We start from the raw sequence: 23,413 nt of genomic DNA on the forward strand, positions 1-23,413 counted from the left end.
CCAATTTGCATGGAATATTACGCAGAGGTAAGGATCCACCTGTTGTTGTCCTTTCTGCTTTGTGGGAGGAGAAAGCCAGAAGGGGAGCTGCGCAACTCAGTTGGATGATGTGGGATGCTGTGGGCAGCTGGCTGGAAGCACAGCCCTTGCTGTGAAGCTCCACAAGTCATCAATGTAGAGGGAATGTAGGTGAATGTAGAGGGAGAAGCCCTTGCCAAGATGGCACTGGCAGATCTGTGGGTCCCTCATTATTCTAACTGATTCAGAGATGCTCTGAGTCTCATTTGCCTGGTGCCAATTGAGCAGCAAACTCAAATTCTTTCCTTCCAATACGTGTTGTGGTTTTCTTTCTTCCAGTTTGTGCGACGTGGACGACAGCTTGTGGCAGCCCTGTGTGGCCATGTCTTCTGCAGTAGATGCCTCCCTATTGCCCTTGAGGCTTCTCACATGTGCCCAGTCTGCAGAATGTACCTCGATCCAGAGCTGTACCATCACATTTATTTATGAGTGCTTCTGCTTCTCAGGACAGACTGAGATGGATCTTGGACAACAGGCGGTGTAGAGACCTGTTTCTTTACGTATATAGTTCTTCCTGTATATAGTTTCATTTTTGCTGAATTCAATTTAAATAAAGTTTTGATTGATTTTAACATACTGTGTCTGCTCTTCTGTCTGCACTGCGCTGATAGACAGAGATGTTGAACAGGTGGAAATAAGGCTCTTTGTTGGAGCACTCAGAAGCTCATTCTTTTCATCTCCCTGTAGTCATTGATTTGGGGGCAATGTGCTAAAGCCATAAGCTTGGTAGTTCTTGTGGCCAGCGTGTGTTGTACGGGGAAAAAGAAACAGGCCTTCCTTGTGGGGCAAGGCCTTGCATTTCTCAGGGCAGACTCTGGTGGGTGTTTTGGTGAAAATGTCATGATTTCGGTGCTCTGAAGATTGATGTAACAGTAGGTTGTTCACAGATGCAAAGAAAAGAGTTTTTGAGAATAACTTGTAGGTATCCAGACAGCTTGTTTATGGTCCAAGATGCTCCATTATGTTGCGGTTAAAGCATTCCATTGATGACTGCCAGCTGATGACAGGAGCACCGCCAGCTTCTCTGAAGCTCTTCACCCTTCTAAAAAGCCTGTAAGCTTAAGGGCAGTCACAAGAATATAGATGTGTAGACTGCTGTGTTCAACACTTAGCCTGCAAAACAGGAGACAGAAGTAAGTAGTCAGGTGAAGAAACAAAGCAACTGCCATGAGCATCACCATCATCACCATCACCATTTACCTTTCCCACTGCAAAAGCAAGTTGTCTCCAGAAGGGACAGGGAGCTAGCAGCAGCTCCTAGACCCAGGGTGCTGTCATGGGCTGGCAGCAAGTGTGGCCCCATCCATCACAGGGAGTTACGTGGGATGTGCCAATGGCATGTACCTATAGTAAAAAAGGCAACCCCAACGGGGAAGAAATGATGATGTCTGGCTCCAGGTCAGAAGGCTGAAGGATAGCTTTATTAAAACTAAACCATATTACATATCATATACTATTTAAAGAGAGACTATCCTATTCTACATACATCCTTCTTACCTATCTATCAACTAACAACTCGTGACTGCCTGCGGAGAGTCCGAGACACAGCTGGATCCAATTGGTCATTGAACCCAAACAACCGTCACCAGAATCCAATCAAGCAATCACTTCAGGTAAACAATCTCCACACCAAATTCCACATGGGGAAAACAAAGGAGCAGAGATAAAGACTGTTTTCTCTTCTTCTCTCTGGGCTTCTCCTGAGAGACAGAATTATGTCTCTCTGTCCAGAGAATGTGAATGCCCCATGTACCTGTCCATATATTCGGGAGAATACTTGTGCTGAAGGCACAAGTCTTTAACCACCTGCAGGGCTAAGCAAGACTGGCACTTCCCAAGCTCTGCTACTCCCTTAGAAGTAGTTCATATTAGCACTGGGGGTTTTGCTCCTCCCTGAAGCCACCTGAGGACGGCTCCCATCGGAGCCTGCTGGTGCAGCTCACCTGATCACAAGGCTGGGTTTGTTTCCTCTTTATTTGGAAACCAGCTTTGCCACTGCCTTGATTGGGCCCACGTGGGGCATTGTGCTGCCGTTGCTTATGTTATGGTCTTAAAGGCAGTCACAGTGACTGACCTGTGAGTGATGTTTACTGTGTCCCACTAGTCTGCCAAGGTTTCCATGCACGTCCTTGATCCCGAGAACAGAAGTGATAGGCAGAAGTGCCCAAGGAAGAAAAGCTGAGATGTTTTCTTCTTTTTTCAATCTTTTTTTTTTGCTTGTTTTAAAATAAAGATTTTGCTTAAGCCCAAGGAGAATCTGAATTTGTGGCCTGCCCGCTCCCTGTGTACAGCAGCAAACCTGGCCCTCTTGTGCACCACTGGGCTCAGGACATGTGGCTAGCTGCAATGGAACACAAGTTTCAGGACACCTTGTTTGTCTTCTGCCTTCCCCAAAAATTATTACTGATGTTTTGTAGAGTCTCTTGGAGTATTTAAGCGATTGAAGTCATTGACCATGCTTTCTGACAGGCAATAGTCTCTCTCTGTGAAGTTTTGAACTGCTGAGTTAGATCAAATGCTGATGCCTTTGGGGGCAATAAAATAATTCCAGCTTAGGACAAAAAGTGAATTATAATTCAGAATAATTCTTGGTAGAAAGAATATACTGTTTAATTGCAGCCATAACAGCTATTTGATTTTGAGATAAGATGTGGTTACCATAGTGACCCAATTCTTAAAGATAATTTTTGCCTAACACTGTATAAAACACTATATGATATAAAGCACCTGCCTTCACAAGAAAGCAATTTATGAAGATGCGTTTTCCTAGTGTTAGGTCTGGGGTATGAACAAGCAACATAGCCTATATATGGAAAAACATTCCCCATTTGGTTACTTCCTGAAAAGCCCTATATGCACATTTCCCTGCAAGCACACTCATAGATGTCTCAGATTCAGAGCAAGACACAAATCTTGCTCAGCTTTCAAGACCATGTAGACTCTGTGGAGGAATTTCAAACCTCTGTGGAGAATTAGAAAAAAAAATGAGAGAAGGGAATCAGAGACATATTTGTTCTGCCGAACAAGCCACCCCCTACTGCCCACCATCAGGGAGGGTAAAAAATGTTTTTACTTTAAACAGTCTTGGAGGAAACATACTCTGAAATCACAACCATTGCTAGAGTCAAGCAAAGCACATTTTGACACATGAAGTGAAATGCAATCCTCAGTGAGACTGGTACAAATGATCATTTGTCAAGACTATCACCTTTTTGGGGCTTCTTTTGGCAATCCTTGACTATTTTGCCACACCCCTGTGGCGGATTTAGAGAGACCGGTCTAGGGTTTAGAGAGAGTGGTCTAGCAGGATTGCTCTAGGGATTGCAGACCTGTCCCTGTGGCAAGTTGTGTGGGAAGCTGGGTGTCTGGCTGCCCCCCCGCCAATAACATGTCCTTGGCAGCCTGTGAGGACGATGCAGCCCTTTTTTTGCTTGGGTTGCCCGGTAGCGAAACCAACTTGCCCATGGGCAGGACCCCTGTGGGCAACCACGGCCAAGGTCATGGGGCTGAAGGACTGAGCTGGTTGCTTGTGGAATCCAGTTGTTTGTCTACCCTCAGATGAAAATAATTTTGGTCATTAAAGACAGTGAGTTGGAGAGAGAGAGGCAGCACTGATCCAGCTGGGGCGGAAAGTGGGTTTTCTCGTGTCATTGTAGGTTTTTTTGTCATCAGTGATTGCCCTGCAGTGCTTTGGTGTACAACATCCTACACTATATTCACCCTTCCTAAATTACTGCACGGCCCTTGCTGGGATCCTCAGGGTAGCCCTGATTTGGGAGAGTACAGAGCTGACAACCCCTGCACAGCGAACCCTGGGTTTCTCACTCCCTGAGGTGTCTTCTCCTCAATCTCCTTCTCTCTCCAAAACTTCCTGGCAAACCATAGCTAATAATGTGAAAACAGCAGTGCTCTAACTCCAGGTGTTTAGTACTTGTATTAATTAATTATTAATTTTATTTTTTATAATAAACAAAAATATATTATAAATAAAATGAAAATAAATATTAAAAATTAAATAGAATAAAATAAACCCGATTTTATTCATTAATTAATAATTAAGCCAGCTCAATCTGGGCTTAGTTTAGGCCGTTAGATTTTATTTTTGGAAGTCAATATATGCAAACTTCTTCCTTCCCGAAATGGAAAAGCATTGGGTGTTTCAAAGGTCTTGCACCTTGCTTCAAAAGAGGAGGGATGTGGGAGGGATGAAACAGGAATGTGGCCTTTGCAGCTTCCCTGGGATGTGCAGCGAAGGGGCAGGAAGTTTATCTCCCTCTCACCACCAAGCGATGAATATTTTCAATGGCTGCTTTAATTAAAAAGTATTGGGCCTTACAGTAAAGGTCTGCCAGCCCCTGCTGCTGCTGCTGTCCACCAGGGACTAGGGAGATCAAGCCTTAGAGCCTTCAAATGTTTGACTTAAGAAAATCTGCCCCTCTTCCTCAGTGCTCTCCTGTCCCTTACCCATGATGACACATTTCTGCTAAAATCCCTCCAATACTGTCCCGAAACACGCGTAGTGCTGAGTCCATGTAGACAACCTCAGCTGCACCTGGAGCACGAGTGGACAGGCTCTCTGCTTTACCACATGGGATGTTTCAGACTCCTGTAAATCCACTTCATCTCACTTTAAACACTTTTGCTTTCCAAAAATGTTGGGTCCAAAGGGCAGAGGTTTAGATAAGAAAAAATACTAAAGGAGATTTAACACTTCATATGAAAATGCTAAGATGCTAAAGCAATTCCAAATATCTATTTAATATATAAATAATTAAGTACCTCATACCAGTCTCAAAGCACTGAATATGAGAAATGAGAAATGCGGATGTGATGACCAGAGCAAGACTTTGCTTCAATTCCCAGACACAAGACTCAAAATATTGGGAAAGTCATCCCCACCCATTCTTAAACACTCAACACCTTGCCAATTGCCTAAAGGCAACAACTGTAATAACTGAAAATTTGTTGTAAGAAATGATCTTCCTCGTGTAAAGCATGAGCTGAAAATATCCTGATTCAGCATTGGATGAATTTCCACACCTCTTCCCACACCAGAGAGCACCCCATGGGACCAGGTGCTCTCAGGAGCATCCCTGCATGTGGCAGGGCTAAGATGGGTTCCCTGCTGCTCTCAAGAGTTCCAGCCCAGTCCACAGGTCCAGTGGCAGCATGTCAAGAAGGAAAACCAATTATTAATTCTGCTTTTTCTGCTGTTTCACCTTCCATAGCAGAGCAGGGCCTCGGGAGGAAGGTGCTGTCCCCGGGAGCAGAGCAAAACTCCTCAGCCCTGTTGGGAAATGCTGTCAGAGGAATAGCGGAACACTGGAAAATGTCAAGACCTCAGAGACTTGAAATAATGATCTGAACTGTTAGACTTTCAACAGTTTGGAAAAAAAACCCCAAAATCTTCTGAGTTTATTTTAATTGCTATTTACTAGGGTTAAAGTTAAAACAGCGACAGACTAATAAACCTGGAGGAGGAGGGTTAAGGAAGGGTTTAAATGTCTTTCTGATTTGGGGAGGTGTGGCCTGGTGGGGTTTCTTTAGCCACAGAAAGGCTCCAGTGATGCTCGGGTTCCTCGGGCTGAGGGCGGCGGGAGGTGCAGCTGTGCCCCCCCCGCTCTGCCCCGTGAGGCCCCACGTGCGGAGCTGTGCCCAGCTGTGCCCAGCAGCAGCAGGATGTGCCTGTGGAGCAGGGCCGGAGGAGGCCGTGGGGATGGATGCGTGGAGGCCTGGAGCACCTGTCCCCTGCAGCCAGGCTGGGAGAGCCGGGGCTCTCCCGCCTGGGGAGGAGCAGGGTGCGGGGAGGCCTCATTGCGGCCTTGCAGCGCCCAAAGGGGGCAGAGAGCGATGGGGGAAGGGGAAGGGTTTTAGACGAGGAGGGGGAGATTGGGATCAGATGTTCGGAAGAGCTGTGAGGGCGGTGAGACGTTGGAACAGGCTGCCCAGAGGAGCTGTGGATGCCCTGTGCCTGGAGCGTTCCAGGCCGGGCTGGGCAGGGCCCTGAGCACCCTGGCCTGCTGGGTGGCAGCAGCAGCAGCAGGTGATTGTTGAGGTGCCTCCATGGCCTTCTGGAGCTCCATGGCTGAGCACAGCGGACAGCAGTTACCTGGGCATGGAATGTTGCCACCGGTTGCCAGGGGCACTCCTGCTCCCAAGGTTCTGTTGGCACGGAGTCTGTTGAGCCAGTTGACGGATTCTCTGCTGCGCAGCAGACGCGGAGCATCCGTCTTCTCCATCCCGGGAGGGAATAGAGAGCCATTTGCTGACATTTGCGAGCCAAACTCTGGACTGACCGTACGGGTGAGTGCAGACCATTCTTGCAAAGGCTTCTGATGCTGTGGGGCTGGGCTGGGCTGCAGGTGGGCTCAAGTCCCAGAGTCACAGACTTTGCCTCTAGCTTTGCACGAGACATGGGGACTCGGGAATGGGAGGCTTGGAGCTTGGGGGTGTTCAAGAAAACTGGCATTCCGAATGCATAATCTCTCCTCTACTTTCCTGATAGGTTTGGAAGAGCAGTTTTCTGTCACTCCGAAAAATCGGCAGTGGGCTGCCCAAAGGAACCAAAGGGATTGATCACATCCCTGACATTCCTTTTTTTTTGGAGTTTGTCCCACTTACTTTGACGGTGGTTTTTGATCACAAAACACCATGAGCTCAGTAAGTACTTTGCTACTCAATGCAAATCTGATTCTTGAAACGTTTTCCAGGGTACTTCTAGAAAGCATTTCACGCGTTTGTAGCAAATGTAGAGGAACAGAAGCCTTTGAAAACTTCATGGAACTTGATGTTCTGGAATTGTGAAGGTTTTGAATCTCTGTGGGTGTTAGCAGTAGTGCAGAAATGCTTACGGTGTGAGCAGCAGCCTGCTGGAATTGGGAACTGGTCTCCTCATTTTCAAGCCATTGGGACAAGACCTTTCTTGGGGAGGCAGCTTGTCGGAGATCAGGGGTGCCGTCTTTTCCCTGATGTGATGTGCTCAGGTGGGAATGGCCCATAGCAGCATTTGGTGTGCATTCCAGCCTTTGCAGGAGAGTTTTCTGTATCCTTGTGTGCTGTCATTGGTGTTGCAAAAACCGAGGGCCATGTTCATATCAGTGGCACAGAAAATGCTAAGGCTTTGTTCCCTCTCAGCGTCAGCGAAAGCGCCCTGGAGGAGCAATTGATTCCAGACCAGCTCGGAAACGGAGCAGGCTGCTGCCCTCCAGCGCAGGTGGGACTTCGCAGACGGAGCCAAGAGACCTTGAGGAAAGTGCTACACCCGCTTTTGAGCCTGGTAAGAACAGAGACTGCTTCTGGAGGGTTGAAGACCATCTGGCCATGTGCTTTTGCCAGTTTCTAGGCCCTTTCCTGGGGAGGAAGGGAAGCCTTGGGATTGAGGAAGCTCCTGGAATGGCATTCCTAAACAGCGGGCCTTCAGACAACTGTTTTGGTTTGTTACTGAGATCAGTATTGCTGCTGCTCCTTATTGCTGCTGTTATTGGCAGCCAGTGAGAGAGGAGCTGTGTAGGGAAGGTCCTCAAGTGCTGCTCAAAGACCTGAATGCGTGTTCTGATGAGTTGGCAGTCACTGCAGCTGCCACAGTGGAGGGTGGCAAGCTGAGTTTGAGATCTCCCAAGCTGGATGGAGATGAGGAAAACCTGTCATTAGCTCTGCCCCATCCTTCAAGGAACCAATCTACAGCATGGTGCCATAAAATTAGTAATTGCTGTGGTTTGTTTGTTTGGTTTTTTTCCCACTGTGTGCTAAACATTCCCCTATATGAAATGAATCATCTGTTGATGTGAACCTCCTGTAATCTGTTGTCATCCAATAGAACTTTTGAGGAGCTCAGCTGCTCTTCTGCTTGTTTTGCCCCTTCAGAGGACAGGGCCGGCAATGCTCCCCGTGGACAGTTGAGGGCAAGACTTGAGTGAAATGTTGGACCTGAACCTAAAGCTCAGTGAATCCAACCACAGCCTGTTCCACAGTGGCAGCCCATTGCATTCCTCTGCAATCTCTGACCATGCTTCTAATGTTCTCTATTTTCAGCTGGTGGAGAGTTCCTAGATCTCACAGGTGACTCTTCAGAGCTTGGAGTCATCGCTATCAGTATTGATGAGTCTCCTGTGGTAAGTAGTGACTGGCACAATCCTTCCATCTTGCATTCATTAGTTTTCTGGCCTGTCTTCTGAAACCTTACTGAGTACCCTGGCCTCAAAGGTTGAAAGATGGCTCTGATTTACCACTTTAGACACAGTTCCCAGTCAGCCACAAGCACGCTCATGAACACATCAGCATGCCTGAGAACTGCTTGCAGAGAGTGGGTGAGCAACCTAAAAGAGGTTGTTGCTTCTGTGATTTAAAGGAGAGCACAGGAAGTCTTTGACTTCCCAAGGAAGAAGTGTTTTAGCTGCAACATCAGTTTAAGGTACCTCTGTCACTGAGGTGTAAAATGCAACTGCAGCTGGCTGGGGTACACACTCATTCTGTTTCTTATTCCAAGAAGTCTTTAAAAGGGTCACATTTGGTCTTTTTTCATTTTCCCCTACTATTTGGTAAGAATATGCTTGGATCCAGCCCACAGTGCAGTGTATCTGCTCAAATTTGGCGTGCCACTGCTGCTGTGCGAAACAGAAACATGCAGCAAACATAGCATGGGAGTTATATCCTGACGGGGTTGTTCCTGAACCTTTGCCAAGAAAAGACTTCAAATTTTACAACAGATTTTGCATGACCCAGCTCCATGTGCACCAAACGCAAGAGCAGGTTTGGGTATTGGCTTTTTTCTCTTCAGTAGCTGTTCATCTAATAAGTAGTGTTCAGACTATCACAGGTGAAATTGCCAGTTTGGGAGAGAAAGAGAGAAAGAAATGGCTCCATCCCAAATCCAATTAGGGAACTGAAATAGGGAAGCAGGAAGTACAGTGTTCAGGTGGTTCCTAAGTGCCTCCATTTCTACCCCATTTCAGGACAGCCAGCAGAGCCAGCAGCAGCCACATCTTTCCAGAGCATCAGAGAATTCAGCCGAGCCACTGGCAAGGAATGATGAAGAGGAACCAAGAGAAGATGATGGGTATGTGAGAGAGAAAGTGTCTATCAAAACATGAATTTCAGATAAGTGGTCGAAGGAGGTTTTTGCCAAGCTTTTGGGTTCTGCCTAACTCTGTGCAAATACTTCAGACCTGGGAAAGGAATGATGAAGAGGAACCAAGAGAAGATGATGGGTATGTGAGAGAGAAAGTGTCTATCAAAACATGAATTTCAGATAAGTGGTCGAAGGAGGTTTTTGCCAAGCTTTTGGGTTCTGCCTAACTCTGTGCAAATACTTCAGACCTGGGAAAGAGTGGCCGGCCTGGACGAGAATTAAAATAAACCCAGCAAAATCCAGCAGAAGCCTTTCTTCTCTGTTTGTGAAGCCTTAGCTTCTTAGAAGCTGTCCATCTAACATGGAATGTAAGAGAATGGCTGGACACACTGAATGCTTGCCATCCATAAAAATTCTTGGATTGACTGGGTTTCTGGGCTGGGATGTTGCTTAATCAGAATAAGGGATGTTTTAAGTACCAACATTTTCTTTGTTAGTAACCCTTGATGTCCAGTGAAATTTTTCTCTCACGTTTAAAAGGCTGCATGTTCCTCTGGTTATGCTCTCTCTCTAGTGCATGGCCAGCAGGTCCTGCTAGTCCTCCGATGAGGGAAGGTGACAACTCACAGGTGCAGGACAAGGATCAGAGCCAGCAGTACCCACTTGGCTCCAGAGACACAGAGAATTCAGTCGAGCTACGGGCGAGTGACAGTGAAGAGGAACCAAGAGATAGCAACGAGTATGTGACTGATGAAGAGTCTCTCCAAAGTGCAATTTCTGATACAAGGTAGGCACAGGTTTTTGCCAGTCTTTTGAGTTCTACTTGATTCAGTTTGGAGAATTTTTACTTGACACGTAGTAGTTTGTCTGGAAGAGAAGTAACGGCAAGAAAACCGTAAAAAACAGCAAAATCCTGGAGAAGCCTTTCTTCTCCATTCAGGAAGTCATTATTGAATGTTTCTGGCATTATGGATTGCGATACACTGCAATGCTTGCAGTACATAAAAGCTCTTGCACTGACTGTGTTTCTGGGTTGGGATGTTGTTAAATCAGAATGAGGGGTTATTTCTGTTTTTGCAATTTTATGTCTTGGAAGCCCTCTGTGCTCTGTGAAATTGACAGCTGCATGTTCTTCTGGTTCTGCTCCCTCTAGTGCATGGACGGCACGTCTCGTTAGTCCTCCGACTTGTGAGGATGACAATGCAGAGGTGAGGATCCACAGCCCTTGCTGGGAAGCTCCAACTTGCACGTCCCTCCAAGTCCTTTCTTGATGGTGTCCATAGAGGGAGAAGCCCTTGCCATGATGGCACTGGCAGATCTGTGTGTTCCTTATAGTTCTATAGCATCGAGTGACAGACTGCACATAGTCCAAGTCCAATTTTCCTGGTGCCAATAGAGCAGCAAACTGGAATTCTGTGCTCCAAATTCCTGTTGTGGTTTCTTTTGTTTAGCATCTGTCCATCTAACACAAAATCTTTAGACTAATCATTGGGCCTTTTGGGGGAGAAAGAGGGAAAGAAAAGACTCCAGGCCAAATCCACTTAGGGAACTGACACAGGGGAGCAGGTTGCTCAGGACTATTCAGGCAGCTCCTAATCTGTCTCCATTTTTACTGCATTGCTGGGAGCAGAGCCAGCAAGACCCACTTGATTCCAGAGCAGCAGAGAATGCAGCTGAAGTACTGGCGAATGAGAGTGAAGAGGAACTGCAAGATATTGAAAGGTATGTGACAGATAAAGTTTCTCTTCAAAGTCTAATCTCTGATATATGGTAGAAAACAGGTTTGTGCCAAGCTTTATGGCTTTTCTTCTCTGTTCATGAAATCCTAATTGAATGTATCTTTCAGTAACACTTTAGTAACATTGAAGAGGCTGAGGTACATAAAAGTAATTGAAATTGGGCTGGGATGTTGCTAAATCAGAATAAGGGATGTTTTACTTTCTGGCATTTCTGCATCAATACCCTGTCATGCATGGTGAAATTAATGGCCATGTGTTCTTTCTGCATCTGTTCTCTATAACAAAAGGCCCTCTGCTAGCCTCCTCTGCGTGATCTGCAGGAGTTGTTACTCACAGGTAAGGATCCATCTGTTGTTGTCCTTTCAGATTAGTGGGAGGGGAAGGGACAAAAGGGGAGCTGCACAACTCAGTTGTTCTGGGTGGGTGCTACAGGCAGCTGGCTGGAAGCACAGCCTTTGCTGGGAAGCTCCAACTTGCCCATCCCTCCAAGTCCCTCCTTGGTGGGGTCCATAGAGGGACAAGCCCTTGCCAGAATGGTGCTGGCAGATCTGTCTGTTCCTTGTGGTTTTAGCACTGACTGATAGAATTCTTTACTCCCAAGTTTTTGTGGCTTCCTTTCTTCAGGAAAGGAAGTTGTGGCTTCCTTTCTTCAGCAGCTGTTCATTTAACGTGAAGTGTTAAGGTTATCATAGCAGAATTTGCCAGTCTGGGGGAGAAAGAGGGAAAGAAACACTGCCAGGTCAAATCCAAATAGGGAACAGGAACAGGGGAGGAGGGTGTTCAAGGGGGTTCCTAAGCTGCCTCTGTTTCTACCCTGTTGCAGTAGTGAGAGCAGAATCAGCAGCACTCACTTCTTTGTGTTTCAAGGCAGTGGCTCTTTGGGCTACTGCTTTGAATGCTCTTAAGCAAACTTAGAGGGTGATACCCTACCCTTCCTCACCTCCTCTGCTGTAACTGCTTTCTGAGCTGGGGTTTGTGTGCAGCACCAGGGGGGGCTCACCAAATCTCATTGTATCTTCTTTTCTCTCCCTTCCCATGTGCATCGATGGAAGCTTTTTGAAGGTGAGTTGATATTTTGCAGTTGGTAATGGACTTTTATCTAAAATGTAATAGTTACTTTTGTTGCTCTTTCCCAAGAAACTCAAGCAGCAGGGATTGAAACTGCTTTTAGCAAAAGGCAAGGGGCAGGGCTAAAGCGTGTGTGGTGTGGTGGCCTCTGTCAGTCACAGTGGGAAATCCCTGCAGTAAAAGTTATAGCTGAATACTTATGCAGAAGGAACTTTAATTTGGTAACACTTTCTGCCGTTTTAATTGATTAGTGGTTGATTAGTTTTACATGGACACTGGAGTTGCAGAGGTCATCGCTGCCTGCGATTTCTGAGAGTTAAAAAGCAGCATTTCCTGACCCTTTTGCTGTTAGAGACCAGGCCATTAAAAATGGTTCTTCCTGTAACTTGGTCAATACGTTGTCCACAAAAATTGGATTTGTTACTGGGGTGCAACAGGTAAATAATCATACACTTGAGAGAGACATTGGTTGTTCATTTCAGTGTTTACCAGTCTGAGTGCTCAGTGGTATTTCACAAATCAGACAGACCCACTATCAAAATAACTTCTATTATTTATAAATTTTATCAAACAAAGAAATTAGCATTAATTGGTTACAAGTGACACGGTTATTTTCTTAGCTAGTATTCTGTCTTCTTTTGGTTAATGATCGTCTCACTTCTCACTGTAATTAGTCCACTCAGTCCATTGCTCAGTCTCCCTCTTCTTTTGGGCTGCGGAGTTTCTTGAGGTGCTGCTCCATGAGTCGGTGGCCGCAATCTCTCCCTGCAGGAATTATGTTTTACCAGTCAGAGCTGATTTCAGGAGAGTTGGGTTTCTTAGTTTCTTCCTTATCTTGGGAGTTGTGCCAGATGTCCTTTTGGCCCCTCAATTCTGCATTTTTTGTGTCCACTCTCAGTGGGCATCCTTCTCCCCAGGCTTTGTTAACCCTTCCCCAAATCTGAGCTCCTTGAAGCATGTCAAGCCCTGAACATTAACAAGGCAATTCTACCAACAAGGAATTTGCCCATGGGCATCACTTAGAGCTTGTTTGTTAGCTGCTGTTTATTTAATGGAATAAATCTCCCTTCCATTTGATTTGGTTTGAAAGTATACAAGGATCAAATATATCAATATAAAGAGCATCCCTCCTTAAGAAATCTTTCACATATTCTATATTTTGTATCAGATATAACTGATGAAAATTAAATTACAGTTTATCAACGGCAAAGGAGAAGGGCCACCCTGAACAGCCAAGAACAGGTGGCTGGCTCTGGTAATGGAACAGGAGCTAATGATGTACCTGTGGCTGGCTCAGCCCCTGCAGAACAGGGAGCAGAGGAGGAGAGAACTGCAAGTTCAGAGTATGTATGGCTCATGCCCTGACAAAGATGAAATTTTGTGCCTTTTTTTTGTTTTCTCTGTAGGACTAAGTTATACAGGTATGCCTGGTTTATCTTTGAGGCCTTCCCATATTCTATTTCCCTCCTTCTCCCATGTTGCAGGATGATCAAATGACACCATTTGCATTTTGGGAGAAAAAGGCAGCCCAAGGCAGATGTACAACTTTGCACAGAACCTTAGAGATGAGTGTGGGGGTATGGCAAGGAATGGGGATTACTTGCATCAAATCCCAGAGCAGGGTGACTGACTGCACCTTTCTCCTAGTGAAAACCAGGACACCCTTTCCCTCAGGGCAGGGAGACCCCAAATCCTCATTAAATGCAGCAAACAGAGTTAAAGACAGCAGGGTTCTTCAAAGGAAATATGGCATGGCTAGTCAGTGCAGTTGCATGATTATGTGAGATTTTATGGATCAATAAATGTTGAAGTGTGGTTGTATTAACAGCTGCATGTTCTCTCTGGTTCTGTCTTCTTTAGTGCACAGCAAGGACTTGTCATTAGGTGTCCAATTTGCATGGATTCTTACTCAGAGGTAAGGATCCACTTGTTGTGATCCTTTCTGCTTTGTGGGAGGAGAAAGCCAGAAGGGGAACTGCACAAGTCAGATGGATGATATGGGATGCTGTGGGCAGCTGGCTGGAAGAACAGCCCTTGCTGTGAAGCTCCACAAGTCACTTCTTGGTGAAGTGACACTGGCAGATCTGAGAGTCTCATGTTATTTTGATTCCAGATGCCCTAAGTCTCATTTGCGTGGTGCAAATTGAACAGCAAAATCAAATTCTTTCTTCCCAATACATGTTGTGATTTTCTTTCTTCCAGATTCTGCAAAGTGGACGACTGATTATGGCAACCATGTGTGGCCATGTCTTCTGCAGCGAGTGCCTCCCTGCTGCCCTGGAGACTGTCGGTGTGTGCCCAACCTGCAGGGCGGAACTTACTCCAGAGCTATACCATCCCATTTATTTATGAGTGCTTCTCAGGACAGACTGAGATGGATCTTGGACAGTAGGCAGTGTAGAGACTTGTTTCTTTAGGTATATAGTTCTTCCTGTATATAGTTTCATTTTTGATAATTTCAATTATAAATAAAGTTTTGCTTGATTTAAGTATAGTCTGTCTGCTCTTCTGTCTGCACTATGCTGATAGACAGAGATGTTTAACAGGTATAAATAAGGCTCTTTGTTGGAGCACTCAGAAGCTTGTTCTTTTCATGTCTCTGTAGTCATTGATATGGGGGCAGTGTGCTAAAGCCATAAGCTTGGTAGTTCACGTGGCCAGCGTGTGTTGTATGGGGAAAAAGAAACAGGGCCTGCTTGGGGTGAGAGGGATTCAGTTTCTCAGGCCAGACTCTGGTGGACGCTTTGGTGGAAATGTCATGACTTCATTGCTCAGAGGATGGAAAGAGTAGCAGGTTGTGCACACATCCAAAGAAAACAATGTTCTTTGAGAATAACTGGTACATTAACAAAGTGCTGCATTTAGTGTTGTAAGGTTTCATTAGAATTAGAATCTGGAGGCTTTTGAAGGAATGTGTTTTTGAATATCTGAAGTTGGTCACTGACTTTGAGCTGTTGGCAGTACAGCTGTGCTGCAGCTTCCTTCAATTACTGCAGTATAATCCTAAGTTACACTGAAGAGAAATGCAATTGTCCAGAGATATAATAACTGGACATAGGAGTGGAAAGAAAATGACTTCTGCTGTACAAAACTAATAAAGAGGCAAAGGCAGATCTCAGGTAAACAGTGGAACAGTAAATTCATTGTGCCACAATACAGAAAACTGAAAACGAAACTTTCCTTACTTCCAGCATTGTCTTGAAGCCAATTTTTTATTGTCTTTCTCAGTTTTAGTGGTTTTTTTCTTTTGATTTCTGTAGTTTTGTTCATATTTAAACAGTAGCATCTCTAAGGCCTTGGCAGGACTACCGTCACAGATCTATAATTTTGTAATGATTAGGGAATGGTAGGTCAAGTGCTCTTAAAATGATTTTGCAATTAAGACGAAGGACGGAATACTTCACAGGTTCAGAGTCTGTGTGGGGAGGTGATACCCATTTCTCAAGGAAGCTGCAGAGTTAGACGGAAATCATAGATGTTTTGGGTTAGATGGCTTCTAAGAGGCCTTCATCTCATTTGCCCAGGGGTGGAAATGAGAGTGACTTCCATGTAGGTCCCTTGAGTTGTCCTTCTGGCTGAAAGATTTACTTTTCTGAAATTATTGGGAAACCACCCCAGGCTTCACAACCTTTCAAGGACAATAAGCAGCAGCCTCATGATGATGCCAGCCAGCTCTCCCTGGACTCTCAGAGGGGTCCTATTTATTCCTATGGGCTTGTATGAGTTAGAGAAGTGCTGCCAAATAGGGAAAAAGTTGTGGCTGTGGTAAGATGGGAAATGGCAAACATGGAGGAAACAGGTATGTTTTCTGACCTCTGAAATAAACATGGGTAAGTCTAAAATGTAATTTTTAACTTAATTGGACAAGAAAAAAAAAGCCAGATAAAATCCCCATCTAGTAGCTACCCTACCAATGTTTTAGATGTTTTAGCCTGATATTCTCCAGATAGCTGGGATACTTCTGGTGGGGGCATGTGGAGAGGAGCAGTGGGGTATAAATGTGCAGAGACAAGGGTGAGCTGAATGGAGCATGGCTATTTAACATATTCCAGCAGCAGAACTCTCTCCCTCTAGCAATTTTGTTTTCTTCCCCTTTCTATGTTTGTAGAAAGGTTTTTAATCTGGTATGTCCTGGACTGTGGACCATTTCTGGGTTATCTGTGGCTGTTTGAATTGATAGAGGTAAGAGCTGCTTATGTGGTGTTTGGGGCTTTTTTTTTTTGTGACATGCTGATCTTCATTTTGGTTTTTCATTCAGTCTGTATAAAAAATGCACATTACAACACAAGCATAAGCTGAAGAAAATAATGTAGGTGATTTTAATAGCTTATATGCAAAGAATCCTACTATTTTGCAAAGAAATACAAAAATGGTGGTCTGGGATATCATAACCAAGTTCTTGTAGATGGGTGCCAGTAAGTTTGTAAACTCAAAGTTAAGTAATTGCATTTTATAACATGCATATTTCTTTCTGGTATTTGTATTTAGCCAGTGGAATTTCCGACAACAACTACCATTGCGCCGGGTTTTAAATTAGGTTTTCAAATAGAGGGCATTTTAAATAAGGACAACAAAGTTATGCATAGTTAAAATAGATGATAGAGAAGGATAATGGGAGATGGAAGCCTCATGGTTTAGAACTTAGGCCAAGAATTTTGAGCCAACTTAATTACAAACCTTGTTGCTCCTTTCTCAGAGATGTCAAGTCCAGATCACTGTAGGCAACCAGAAAATCAAAGTTCTAATTCACTACTGCAAATCCCAGGCACGCTCCTTCAACTGAGGTCTGCAATGGGTGACTTCTTAAAATTAACTTTTCTTCAGTTTTATTCTGCAACTATGAAAAGGCTGTGGAATTGCCAAGCTTCTGGTTATTGTGAGGTTTGTCCAGCTAACATTACTTTTCAGCTTAAACTGTAGATTCTCTCATGAATAGACACCAATTTTGGTACCCATTTTGCAGTGTTACAGTTCCTGATGATGACATGTTGGGCTGATAATAACTCCTGGTGTATTTTATTGGCATTGCTCTCTTAAACAAAATCACATCAGATATAGTCTATAGGGTTGTCTGAGAGGTCAGCAGTTACAGTAGGTGTGTGTAATTTTGCACACGTTTAGCTAATTTTGTAGAAAGAGCTAATGTTTGGCACTTGTGAAGGTTGTTTTTATTCATCTGGCATGCTTCCATTCAAATACCCATTTAATGTGGTCACCAACTATAGAAATAGTTAAACAGTACTGTAAATGGACATGTTTTCTTTGTTGGGATGATCGCTGACATACTGAATTCTTTTCATTAAGTAATTTGACCACAAGCATTTCTTTACTTTGGAAAAAGGAGGAAAAAAGCTCTACTAAATACGCTTCCTTTCAGTTTTCATATTTGCAGTGTTTATATAGGGGGATATAATTAGAAGTTCAGGACAAATTGCACAAGGTATTGGAAGAAAATCAAAACTAAACTAAAATAAACATTAAATTCTTTTTTTTTTTTTTTTTTTTTTTTTTTTTTTTTGGATTTGACCATTGCACACAAACATTTGGTTATAAATAGATACCTCATCCGTGTTGGAGTAACATTTTACATTCAAAGTAGGATTCTGGAAAAGAAAATGCTTTTCAAAGTGATGTGAAGCAAACATGCAATTTGAAACCTTTGGTTAGTTTATGAATCTTTACTACAATTGGATTACATTTATATGCTCTGTAGTAAATACCAAAAAGCCCTCTGAAGTAAAACATGTGCCAGCTGAATAATCCTTACTGAGAGAACTTGCAACTGCAGTTGTTCTTAGCTCTTGATAAATTTGCATTAGCAGGGTTTTGTGTACTATTGATATACACAGTAGCTACTGTTACAAGAATAAACACCACTGGCATTTACACTGCCAACCTGAGAGACATAAATTAGTGTGGCGTGGGTTTTTGCTCTTCCCGGCTGCACGCAGCTCTTGGGAGCCCGGCTGTGGCGTAGCTTCCACGTGCTGCCAGGGTTTGCTGCTGTGGGTTCCTGGACACGGCTCCGTGTCTCGGGCGTGTGGGCTGGCCAGCCTCTATTACCGTGCGCTAGGAACTCGGCAAAGAGGTAAGGAATTTGTCCATTTACTCCGTGCTTGGCAGGAATGGTTTATTGGTCACACATGGTGCGGGTCGATGGAAAGACGCGACCGCTCCCGACACTCGCATGGGAGAAAATGGCGCCTGGGTGCCGGCGGGATAGGGTTTTATGGAGGGGCGGGGCGAGAGGATCCACGGCCTGCCGGCCAATAGGGGCAGCTGTCGTGGCGGTGACGCCAGCAACAACGACCAACCAGAGAACCCCGCAGGGGTGGGCACCGAGCCGCAGGCTGAGCGGGATCGTGTGGCTTGGGGTGGCCAGCACGGGGTTTCCCGGGGCCGGACAGCAGGGTGCTTACAGGAGCGGCACAGGGGTAAGGATCCGGCAGCGTGGGGGCAGAAACCGCGGGGGGGAACAACACAGGGGAAACGCGGGATTACAGAACTTGACTTATTTTAACATAAATTAAAAACTCTAATCTAAACCCAAACTCCGGGATGCAACAAAATAGCTAATCCATTTGATGGTAGCACTTACCTTACCTGAAAGAAGTGGGATCTCTCAAGTTCTGAGGAGAACAGAATGCAGTACCATTCTGTGTCTACCATCCTTATCCAGAATTTACTACTCTATGTGGAGATTGCAGGAAAACATAGTTTCATGTTTTTCCTTGTGAAACTAATCTTGAAGAATGTTACTGCCTCTCTGAAGATCTGTTAACCAGGAAAATGTAGGCACACACTTGCACAAAATTCCTAGGAATTAATACTTATCTTCATATACAGAGAAGAGTCAGTGCAGAGCAGAAGACAGTAAGATAAAATTTTCAGCTGGTGTTCTCAAGCTGTACTTTTGAAGAGTAGTGCTTTCTGCCGGAATGATCAAGTCCACTAGATTAATTTCTTATAGGAAGCACAGCAGATTTCTGTAAGTACTGTCTGACTCTCCTAGTTGTATATATGCACCTTCCATTTATTGAGAAAGAGTAGAAAATACCTTTATTTGGTAATTTGCTGGTATGAACCAAGAAAATCAAAGCTGAATTTGACACCCATGAAACCAAACAGGAAGAAATTACTCAAAGCAGTAAATGCCAGAAGGTGCTAGATTAATTCTAATCAATACTCCAGACCTTGCTGTGCTGTCACTGTGTGAGGAGTGAGAAACTCAGTCAGGTTTTGAGATGCAGAAGTATTTGGTAGAAGTTTCTATGAGAGCTGTTCCTAGGGCAGACTGATACAGTATTCCTTGGGGTTGCATATACTGTACAGAGTTGCCCTAGAAGTGAGCACACCTAACTTTTCATTCATCAATGCTATGGATGTTGGGGAAATGATTCATAAACTAAATGAAATAAAAGTCCAGGACAACTAAGTTTGGCTTCAATATTTGTTTGTTTGAATCCAAAAATCACAATCTTCTGGAAGCCAAGAACCAGAGATTAACATCTTCAGTGTCATTTACAGCACAAACAAACCTGACCCTTTAAGTGGACTTCTTTTGGTTTCTTCCTGATTGAACATGCTTTAAATGTATTCATTTTTCCTTAGGTGATCACTGCCTTTCCTTTCAGTGAAAGTAGAAACTGAGTATTATGCAAGCCTGACAGTCCGATTTTCTGATGGGCAGCTGACATTCTTTAACTGCACTTAAAGGAAAAATGACACCTCATTTAACTGACATCTCATAGTTCCCCTGCCTTTGAGAGCTGACAGTTTGTCACTTTAAAGGTGCAGATTTTACCCTATTCAGATTATTGCAGAATATTTTAGAGCAGCTCAGGCTATGGTTCTTGGAAGAAGGTAGACCTTTCTATCGACACTTTCCTATCTACTCTTCAACTCTAATAGTTCACCTACTTGACCAAGCATAGTTCTCAGTCATAGCTGGTTGATAAGGGAAGAGCAACTGGTGTCAGCTACCTGGACTTGTGCAAAGCATTTGATACTATCCCACACGACCTCCTTGTCTCTAAGCCAGAGAGACATGGATTTGATGGATGGACCACTGAATGGATAAGGAATTGGCTGCATGGTTGCACTCAAAGAGTTGTGGTCAATGGCTTCATGTCCAAGTGGAGAGCAGTGACAAGAGGTGCTCCTCAGGGGTTGGTGTTGGGACTGGCACTTTCTAATGTCTTTGTCTCTGACATGGACAGTGGAATTTTAGTGCACTCTCAGACAGTTTGCTGACAATACCAAGCTGAGTGGTGGGGTCGACATGCTGGAGGGAAGGGATATCACCCAGAGGGACCTTGGCAGGCTCAACAGGAGGGTCCATGCAAACCTCATGATATTCAGCAAAGCCAGGTGCCAGGTCCTGGACAAGCACAAATACACAGGCTGGGTGAAGAATAGATTGAGAGCAGCCCTGATGAGAAGGACTTGGGAATGTTGGTGGATGAGAAGCTCAACACAACTCATCAATGTGCACTTGAGAAAGCTTGGGGGAATCTCATCAATGTGGCGTAATAACTGAAAGGAAGGTGGTGTAAAGCAGATGGAGCCAGGTACTTGCCAGTAGTGTCCAGTGACAAGACAAGAGGCTATGGACGCAAACAGGAGATTCCACCTGAACATGAGGAAACACTTTTACACTTTGAGGGTGACTGAATACTGGCATGGGTTGCCCAGAGAGGCTTTCAGCCATGGAAGATTTCAAAAGCTACCTGGACACAGTCCTGGGCAACCAGCTGTAGGTGACCCTGCTTGAGGAGGGAGGTTGAACCAGGTAACCAACAGAGGTCCCTTTCACTCTCAGCTATTCTTTCAGAGTTTTCAGTTTAATATAAAGTTGGACAGAGAATCTCGGTCAACAATATCAAAACTAAATGAAAACTCTTCCTCAGAGCATCTGCAGTAGGTCTTCCTGCCTACTACTTCCCCTTGGTATATCAAAATATACTAGGAATTTTCTGTATGTCAAAACAAGACTGAAATCAAATAAAGAATTCCATTAGACACAGCCATTTTCTCCTTGAGACTAGCAACTTAAACTCATTTATAGGAGCAATTCTAGGTCAATTTATCAGCAACTAGTACCAGGGGATGCATGTCATTACGCAACTATAGCTGAGCTTAGGCAAGCAAAGATACAGGACCTGAAACCAAATGAAACCTGGTTTTCCTGAGGGAAAACCCAGACCAAGAGTGATTTATTTATTTTCAGCTAATTTACTCCATCTTTGCTAGAATTCATGTAGAGATTCATGTTCATTATGAGAAAAATAAAACAGACTAAAGGACCTGGTTAAAGTACTGCTTGATCATTTCTCTCTGTAAAGGCATTGTTATAACTTATAATTTATATAGGAAGTGTGGGCAGCATACCCACACTTGTCCTCTCCCTCCTCCCACAGTATTGGCAAAGAGCCCAAGGCACAGGGAGGAACAAAGTTATGAAAACTGTTTGAGAGTCTAAGCTGGTACCTTAGGCAGTTGTAAATAATTTTCTTCTGGTTTTGCATCTCCCAGTGTATTTCTTGCTGTAAGGACCATAATTCATGAGCAGGAACAATTGAATCCATGCTGCACCAGATTATTTGCTGCTTTTGTCATAAAGACAATTCTGGTAACTTTTCAGGTTGATTTATGGCTCTTCCTTATATATTAAAATTCTTATACAACTCAAGAAGTCCTAGCTTGCAGTTTTGGCACATGAAAGAGAAAATTTAGCTGAAGTTTGTATTTTTTTCAGGTAACATACAAAACTACTAGCTTGCTTAATTCAATACAGTTAGAATTACGATCAAGAACATGTCTTCATGCAAATCTCTTCTGTTAATGTTACCTTTTTTCTTTTGTTGAAATTATAGCAGAAATTGTGAGGTTAAGTTTGGTTTCAACTCACATATTTGTGGGTTTTGATTCCTAAAAGCTTTTTAATAGTTATCCTCTGCACGACATATGTGACTCTTTTCCTGTTTTATTTTATTTATATTTTATTTAGTTATGGAGATTAATCTGGTGATTACATTTTTATTTTTTGTGTTGTTTTCTTTTTTAAAGAATCTGTCATCTGCCTCTAATGTTGAACAGAAGGTTTTTATGCACCTCTTGCCCATGAGAAAGACAGTGTGTTGCTGATCCTAGGTGTTGCTGAGTGTGTATTTTCTTGCCATATAAGTAATATTTCTTTGGTAAATTCCACTAAGGCTGAATGTCTTGCTTCTGCCTCAGTTTTAGTCTCTTCCCTCTGACTGCTAAATGCATGTTCATGCAGCCCATGGAGACAATCACGATTTAAGTGACAAAGTACTGATGATGCAGTATGGTGTTCTTGTGTTCAAGCATTTGCCTTCCTGAGGAAAGCAGGCAGCATCAGGCATTGGCTGCACTGTGTAAAACTGGACATGAAGAGCTGTAGCATGATCTGAAAAATACATGCTATAAAGCTATACGAGCTGTATTGGACTCAGTGTATTGCTGAAAGAGTAGAACCTTACAAAAATTACATGGAAAAAAGTGAGGCAAAGTAGGCTGACTCCCTAATGAACAGGATAATGTTAAATTTGGGGGATTATCATTCTGATGCCCTGTGCAAAATATGTTTGGTATCAAAATTGGTAATGTGGAGAGCTAGAAATCTTTAAAAATTATATATGCATATTTCATACATATGAAATTTTGCAGAGTTTTGAAAGGCAAATTATTGTTTATTTACAGGGGAAGATAACTTCTTTGCACTGTAATGAAATTCAGTAAACTTCAACACAAATACTACTCATAGTTTTTAAAGAAGGATTAAGTATATGTGGAAAAAACTTACTGGAAAAAAACAAATTAATTTGGAAGACTTCATGCAGAGAAAGTATATGAAAGCTTTTGAACTAGTATCCAAAGCACGGGGCTTATCTGTATAGAAGGTAATTGGATACTACAGTGTCTGACAGGTTGGATGACTTTCTTACACTTTCAAGAAGGTTTGCTAAGAGAGAGCTGGAGTATAAGAGTGATTTAGCTGACTGCATCGCTGTATTTCCTTGATACCTTATAGTTTTCTTATTAGCATGGGAGTCATAGAGATTCTTACCTGCCATTTGAGGGAGATAATATTTACTTAATAAATTTTACCTTTAAATATATCACAGAATTGCATAGCCCCAGAGGAAAAGTAGTGACATTGAAAGTCTCATGGGAACTTTCAACTTGGATTCTTTCCTTCTGTTCCATTTTGTAAGAACTATACATGCTACATTAGCAGCACAAATGCAGACTGTGATCCTGCTTGCCATTAACTGCAAATCAAGTGGTTTTTATACAGGTCGTCGTGTGATTTAGTGACTTGGGATTTGTGGGATTCGTGGTCAACTTTCTCAGCCTCAATGAGGGTGAAATACCTAGAAAAGAGTAAGGATGGATTTGTGGTTTAAGTATGAAATTGAGAATCAGGAGATCTGTT

At 43.7% G+C, this 23,413-nt stretch overlaps 1 long non-coding RNA gene across 1 annotated transcript; it reads left to right on the plus strand.

Annotated features, from left to right (window-relative positions):
• Positions 1-11,332: 11,332 nt before the first annotated feature.
• On the plus strand, positions 11,333-14,441 carry LOC128787207 (uncharacterized). The gene is made up of 4 exons (XR_008430611.1): positions 11,333-11,946; positions 13,148-13,295; positions 13,813-13,867; positions 14,155-14,441. It is a non-coding gene; the product is annotated as an uncharacterized LOC128787207 (long non-coding RNA).
• The last annotated feature ends 8,972 nt before the right edge of the window (positions 14,442-23,413 follow it).

The sequence above is a fragment of the Vidua chalybeata genome, chromosome 4 (assembly GCF_026979565.1).
Source record: "Vidua chalybeata isolate OUT-0048 chromosome 4, bVidCha1 merged haplotype, whole genome shotgun sequence".
NCBI classification, from domain to species: Eukaryota; Metazoa; Chordata; class Aves; order Passeriformes; family Viduidae; genus Vidua; species Vidua chalybeata.